The following is an 8,192-nucleotide window of genomic DNA, read 5'->3' on the forward strand; positions in this document are numbered from 1 at the left end:
CTTCCGTTTGCGAGTGGCATTCAGGGTCAAAATCCTTGGCAGAGCATCCGTCAGCATCCGTCTCTACAAGGTCCTTTCGACTGTGACCCTGGGGAGAAGGATAGGCCCCGGGGTTTTCCTGAAATTCACAGGTGCACGTAGCACAGAGTCTGAATTCGTTCTCTTCCAAGAGAAAACACTGGTGTAGTTTGATTTCTACAAAAACATATGTTTTTTTTTTCCATGGAAGAGCCCGTGTTGGAGAAAAAGGCTCAATGTTGAAGAAAGGATATATACACTTTTTCCAACATGGAGTCGTTTCTTTAACAGAAGAGGCTGGCTCCAGAGAGAAAAAAAATACAATAGTCACGACTACATTCACACATAACTACTTATTCATCGTGAAAAACACACGTACAAACACAATCACTTGCACACACACACACGTACACATGTACACTCATGAATCGTTGGTACTGTTCATATTTTTTACTTACAGTTATGTAAGATACTACCAATTATTCCACCAAAAATCCAATAAAAACAATAAAAAATTAAAACGATAAAATAAAAACCCAGATGATCTGTTCAGTAGCTTATTTTTCTATGTGTCACAATATTTCATAAAAACTAAGAAAAAATTAAATTCACTTCGTCCATCAAATTACGTAAAAGTTCGTTCATTTGTTTCAAACCAGCATTTTCAGATATCCATTTGACTTCTTCAACCACATTTTTTCATGTCTTCAAAACTCCTTTTTGTCAACGTTTGATTTTATTCATGTTACCATCTTTTGATACTAATAAAAATATCTTTTCGAAAGTTAGTCTTTCATTTTATCATTAGCCTTCTTTTGTCTTCATTCTCTATATGTCAACTGTCTCTCTCTGTGTCCACTTGCACGTAATATTATATGCATGCATTTCCACACCCACCAACCCACACACACACACACACACACACACACACACACACACACACACACACACACACACACACACCCTTTTTGCTACCACCTTGTAAGAGTAAAATTGAATTGTTTATCTCACGATTGGCATCGTTTCAGCTTTCAGAAAATGAAAAACTGAACATTATCGCACCTGGTTGCACATCCGGGAACCCTGACTTAGAATGAAGAGAATTTAGCTTTTCGACATTAGTCTGTTTCTTTCTCATTAACATAACATGGTTTAAAATGCGCTGGTTTTACGCAACGTTGATCATTATGGCTCACATGAGGTAACTTTTTACCTTCTTATATTTTTATGAGCAATGATTCATTCTCTCTCTCTCTCTCTCTCTCTCTCTCTCTCTCTCTCTCTCTCTCTCTCTCTCTCTCTCTCTCTCTCTCTCTCTCTAAATCTTCTGGACATTGTAAATAGAATGTTTCAAGAGTTTTATAAAATTTAATTCCACTTTAAACTAATGTGAAAATCTTTCAGTACAAGAATTTTTTCTGTTTAATGTAATTTTGTTCGTGTGTTTACTGAGTGTGGTCCCTGGATTTGAACTGAAAGGCACCCTTGAATCAGATGTGTGTGTATTTGTTTGTATATGCTAGTTAAACACAAAGACAGAATAGTTGGCAAATTTTAGATATGTTTTGCGAGTTTATATCATATAGAATACCGCACATATTTAGATGACACAGTGAAATAAAATCTAGAGGTAGATAAGTTTAACCAAACGTGGAGATTTGCTGTTCCAACCTGTATCCAAGATACTATTTTTCTGAAAACGTTAAAAAAAGTACGTCATTCTTTTGACACGGGAGAGCACTTAGCATGGTAACCAAACATCAAACGTCCTTTAGAATTTACACGAGACATCATGACAGAACTCGGGGTTCCCGTAGAAATCCCACTCCATTGCACTTACCTATGCACTGTCACGAAAGCACGGTCTTTTCAGGTCTGCTTGGATGGTGTGTGCACGCAAGCTCCTGATGACAGTAATACTAATAAGTCCACGGAAGTAAGGACAGTTGGGAAGAGTGGCGGCGACAATTGCAGCCAAAAAAAAGACGACTGTGATGATTATACTTCATTCCTCGGAAGTATGTGAGTATCTTGAATTCTGAAAGATGCGATGGTAACATTCAAGGTTAGAGACCTTGGAAACAATCTTCTCTTTACTAAAACTTTCATTGGTCTCCGTATTTTGTTAATTAGAAAAATGCTGCTATATTGACTGAATAACATTTAAAGCTGCATATCTGTTGTTTGTTAAACTGACTCGTGCTTTCGAAGGTACAAGTCTCTGCACTGGCAACTCGAAAGGAAGAAGTCATTCATGAAAAGCAGTCTCGAAAACAAACACTTTCAAAATTTGACGACTCATTTAATTTTATTTCCTCTATAACAGGTTTTCCAGGGACGGACTCTTCGGAGGCGTGTTCAATTCAATCTTCAAAGGTCTCGGCCTATGTGACGATAAATGCAAAAAACGGTAGAATGGATTCTCTTCCAGAAGGTCTCGTCTCTTCGCGACTCGTCATTTGCCTTCAATATTTGTCTTTAAGATAACTTTAATTTATGTTTTAATATTATTTGTCCTGTGCGTTTATTGTTCCATTAATTTGAAAATAAATATTTGATTTGTACAAGACGGTTTGGCAGGCTCTGGTTTGAAAACTTGTAATGCAGGAATAAATTGCACATATAGTTACCTTCATTCACTTGGTACTAACATGGCATTCTCATTTACAATGAAGGTTTGATTGTCCGCATTTTTTACCATGGCAGAAATGATATACAGAGGTAATTGTTATTTTACCTTAAGTATACAAGCAAGATAAAAATTCACATTTTTAACTTTACATTTTTAATTAACGTGACACATAAACATGTCAAGACATTCTTCAAGAGTTGGATTCTTTCTCTATGACCTTAATAAAAAAATATGATATTATAAGTTTTATCATAGTTATTTTATGATATTTTCACAAATTAAATATTTATAAAACAGTATTTCACAAACCCATTACGAAATATGACCAAAATTTTACTAAAAATTAAATTAAACACCGTAAGGAACTGTGCGACAGAGGTTTACTTTTACTGCCACCTACTGGCGAAGTCGATCATTATATTAATAGCAGGACTCCCGTAAGTTATAAGTTTCCACTAATTTTCTGTGTTCCCGTAACGCCAGGTAATATATTTAATAAAGTGCAACGAAATAGGCATTTTTAATAGTATTTCAGAAGGTAAGTTGCGATGTTCACAGTTATACTGTAGGTATTCTGCTATCCTTGCTTACATAGGCTATGCTGAAAGCATAATTATATGGGGTCACGACAATAGAACTGTGGTATTAAACTTGTACAGTGGTATGGTAAATTATTGATAAATATGTATACCCATATGTAAAATTATGTGGTTATTGTAAAAAGGGTGATATAAGCTTAGACCCCTCACTATATATTATAGTGACCAGTGCTTTTGGTCAGGTGGGAGGAACAGCGTACAAAAACATGCAATGAATGCATGAATATGGTATTTCTAAGTAATAACTCTGTATGGACTGTGTGAAATGGTTCTGTGCTTGTGCAAGTCATTAGGGAGCCATATGTTGAAGAGTGGATTGGCTAAGGAGATCTGTTATAAAAAGAACCACACTAGCCTAACCTAACATAACCTAACCTAGTAGGCCATGTTACTTAGCTGGGGCCTCCACTTCCCAGCCCCCCTGTGAAGGAAACCACTTTTTACCAATAGTTCCCCTGTAGGCCTAACACTGCGCATGCACAAAAGCGTTCCAGTCTGGCCAGCCTGCAATAGCATACCAGTTCTGAGGTTAATTACAGTCAGCCGACAAAACATAACAGTAAGTTCTTGATAAGCAACCAAAATACTATAGGAAAGTTAATTTCCAAGGTAATACCCCATGCGGAGTTGTTCCATAGTTCTACCGAATCCTCTACCTAACCTAACCTGGAGTACAGCATGAGTGATACATAGGCTAGTAACATAGGCCTAGGTGTTGGTCCTTGCTTGACTTGGCTGATCCAGAACCACTCCCCATTAACAGACCTGGAGCACATTCACCATTCCTTCTTTATTATTGTTTCCACTTCAAAAGCAACTCTGTCTCCAATATCCATATTTTCTCCCCTTTCATTACCAAAGCTTTGAAAAGGCTCCGAAATGTTCGAGGTTCCTCTGTCTTTCATGGTTGTCTCAGTAATCTTTATCAATATTCTTACCTCCTAAAATAATTCTTCGATCCTTTTTTCATTATTTTTGCTTTCTCTATGCCTGGGCTGGAAAACGGAAAGGAAATTTTTTCTACTTTAATATCTCAACCATAAATTAACATAAATTTTCAGTGAAGGGATTTTTATATATAAAGTTATTTACCCTCACAATTATTTTTACACGACATTGATTGACGTGTTGTAATCAAACGTTCTTTCTGTACCTGTAACATACTTCTTGCTATTATACTATGACCGTTTATTCAATGTATGTGAGTGAAATCTTTACCTTTTTATTTACTCTTTCCATGTGGAAAAATAAGTCCATCAAAACCTTTGGAATGATAATGATAATAATAATGGTTATTATTATTACTAATATTATTGTTACTATTATCTTGGTATTAAGAGATTGGAATGACCAAGAGGCTTGATATGAACCTCTGGATTCGGAACAACAAACAGAAACAGATCCATATGACCATTCAGGGATGATCGAGCAGATACACACCATGCCCTGGATGATCAGAATTCTCCTTTTGCCTCTTCTTGCCTCCGGGGTATTTCTGGGATAAAAGAGGGTAATATGGTTATATAACAATTTCATACTTATATATTGAAAGACAGAATTAAATGATACATCCATTTACGAAACATACTTGGGCCTATGCAAAATGCTGGTAGCAGACTTTTCCGTTATTTAAGTGCTGTTGCATTTCCATTGGCACAGAGTTACGATAACCATTTAATCAGTCTCTCTCAGAGAGAGAGAGAGAGAGAGAGAGTGGAGCAGTAGCCTGTTGTTTGGTATTTGCTCTGACACGCAGACAATAATTCTCAGTGTCGCTATTTCATAGCATATCGGTATATATTTAATTATTTGCTAGCTGTATTGATGTCATTATTTGCACTATATTTCATAAGAGAGATGCCCGAGAGTTTAAGCACTTCGCAATAAATGATAAGTCAACTGACGAGTGATTTTAGTCCTTATTCCCCCTTAGACATTAGGTCAGTATTTCAATGTTAAACCCAAGGCAATAGTGTCCATTTTGTCTATGCCTCACAAAACTTTTAGTGTTCTTGATAGCCCCGTCTGTGTCAAATTCTGTCTGTAGACAAAAAAATAAAATATTCTTATGCCTACCTTCAAGTACCTTGATACATAGCGTCACGTGAGATGTCGCCACTACACACCAGATAGAACTAAGAATATACAATATAGCCTATATTAATAAAGAATTATTTCCATTAGTCAAACTCATGCAGGCATAATGATTAGTGTATACATAAGAAATGCAACAACACCTGTGGAGTTAAACCTGTAGATCAACATTTAAAATGTATATCTTGTTCCTCCTGGCTGAGGGAGGACTTGAGATACCACTCTGCAAATAACTTAAGAACAAAACAATTGGTTAATGGCACCTAAAATCTTTTACACATCTGGCCTTTCAGTTTTTTGACTCACCAAGTTTTTGGTCAATATTCAATGACTGACTTAGATTGGACTCCCCAATTAATCCATGGTGAAGAACGCACTTACTTAGACCACATATCTCTTGAATTTGTATTACAAAGTCCCAGCACTTTAATTAAATGGTATAGTCCAATGCCTTTGTGGAAACTTTATTTTTAAGTTTTAATTTTATCATCTTGTGTTCCTGTTATTCATGTGCAACATTATTGTAAATTTTTTGTTTAGTAATATCTGCATGAGTACAAAGGAAAGAATAAAGGAATTTGACCCAAAAGTGGCCATCAAGAACAGTTTAAAAGTTTCATAATACTGTACATAGACAGTCTAGACACTTCACCCGGATTCAACATTGGAAAACCAACATAATGTCCAGTGGGATTAAGGACTACAAATCTACAATTACCCATCGCTTTACGTATCATTTGTTACTAGGCACCTCAAGAGCAAGGGAAGCCGTGCTGGCATAGGTTATTCGGGTTACAATTACGTACTCTCTCTTGGAGATCTTTCTTTTATAAAATTTAACACAAATAATGAAGATACAGAATATATATGAGAGAGAGAGAGAGTGTGTGTGTGTGTGTGTGAAAGAGAGAAAAGACCGAGAGAGAGAGAGAGAGAGAGAGAGAGAGAGAGAGAGAGAGAGAGAGAGAGAGAGAGAGAGAGAGAGAGAGAGAGAGAGAGAGAGAGAGAGAGAGAGAGAGAGAGAGAGAGAGAGAACCAATGGTAGTTGTCCAGTTCTCTCACAATTTGGGGCCTATGGAAATGCAACGGTACTAACTAAATTGTAACTAAATTGTCTAATATAATTTACGTAACTTACATAGGCCTAATTATAAGTGTTCCATGAATGGATGAAGCATTTAGAATTTATTACTTTTTTCTTGTATGTCTATATGTCTATTCATAAAAAAATATATAGAGATAGTGGGAGGAGAACCCACTCCTTGTGTGATAACTCCAACTGATCAACCCCCTTTCAACAGTGCTATCACTTTAGGGTAAAATACCCCTAATTTAGGGCAATCACACCACACTTGTGGGTAAATTTCAGGGTAAACAAAAAACGTGGAAATGAAGGGTATTAGAGAGTCATCAAGCAAATGGCTTTCCTTTCCTTATGCTTTCACCTCCTTGCTTCCACGTCTCAGACCGTCAGTGTCTCTAGAGCATTTGTAAAAGGATGTATCACCATGTCTCTCTTGCCTTAGGACCTGTGGACTGCATTCTTGGTAAACAATGGTATGTTGCTGAAGTTATTTCAATTTCCATGAAAAGTCAGAATAATAAAGTTTATTCGATTATCAGTCACATCATTCTGGGAGTTTCAATGAAAGATGTCTCCATCTCTTTGCCACTCATTAATGTATGCGTTAGAGAATTAAAAATTTACTTTTGTCGTAATGGAAATAGGATAGTATGCAGAGGAGGGAGACAGGATATTCTGTGTTACTCAGGGGGTCCGGGAGGGGCAAAGCACCCCCCAGCCAGGTAAGGGAATTGCACCCTAAGTTAGGATAGGAAGGTAAGGTCTGGCTAGGTCCAGGCACGGTGTTCTAGGCAAGGTTGGGATTTCTCACGCCTAACTCTGCCTCTCTTCTGTGCATCTGCTCCATTCCTTGGTTTAATATACAAAAACTGCAGGCTAGGTTTGTTTGATGAATATATTTTAAGTGAATATCTAGACTTGGTTTTATTTTCATATATATATATATATATATATATATATATATATATATATATATATATATATATATATATATATATATATATATATATATATATATATATGCTATATATATATAATGTGTATATTAGAATATAAAGTGTTTATGTTTATATATATATTTATATATTATATATATATATATATTTTATTGTAGTCAATTGAGCAATGTCTTTTGATATTTTAAAAGGAGGTTAGCTTTCTCAGTTATTGATGTAAAGTATCTCGATTTATTCCTAACCAACTGTGATTCCAGCAAAAATCAAATGAACATCTCAATTATGTGTATGTGCAGGGATTACTAAAGATGGTACATGGGATATACTGGTAGTGGTTGTGGTGATTCCAGCAAATTGTTGGGATTTGTATGAAAAAATTAATTTTATTTCTAAAAAGTTGTATTCATTTAACCACAAACCCACCACTCATTTTATTTTGGTTCCTATACTGTATTCTTAATTCTAAATTATTTTCCATTCTGGTCAGCCAACAGATCTGCCTCTGGAATCAGTTTCATGAACAAATGGTGATAATGGCCTAGACTTTGTCATCGTCAACTTTTATATACTATAGTAATGGCCATTGGTCAGTCTGCCATATTGTCCCAACATCCAGAGCACGTCAAGGATGGCCCATCGTACAAACTTTGTGGCTCCATTGGAAGAATATGAGAACTAAGAAATGGTAAGGCAAGTGTGGAAGAATTTACTTCTTTTAGGCAATAAAGAATGAACATTTTTTTTTTTTTTTTTTTTTTTTTTTTTTTTTTTTTGGTAAAGCCCAACAGATTGGACATCTCAATACTTTA

Source organism: Macrobrachium rosenbergii, chromosome 27 (genome assembly GCF_040412425.1).
Source record: "Macrobrachium rosenbergii isolate ZJJX-2024 chromosome 27, ASM4041242v1, whole genome shotgun sequence".
In the NCBI taxonomy this organism is placed as follows: domain Eukaryota; kingdom Metazoa; phylum Arthropoda; class Malacostraca; order Decapoda; family Palaemonidae; genus Macrobrachium; species Macrobrachium rosenbergii.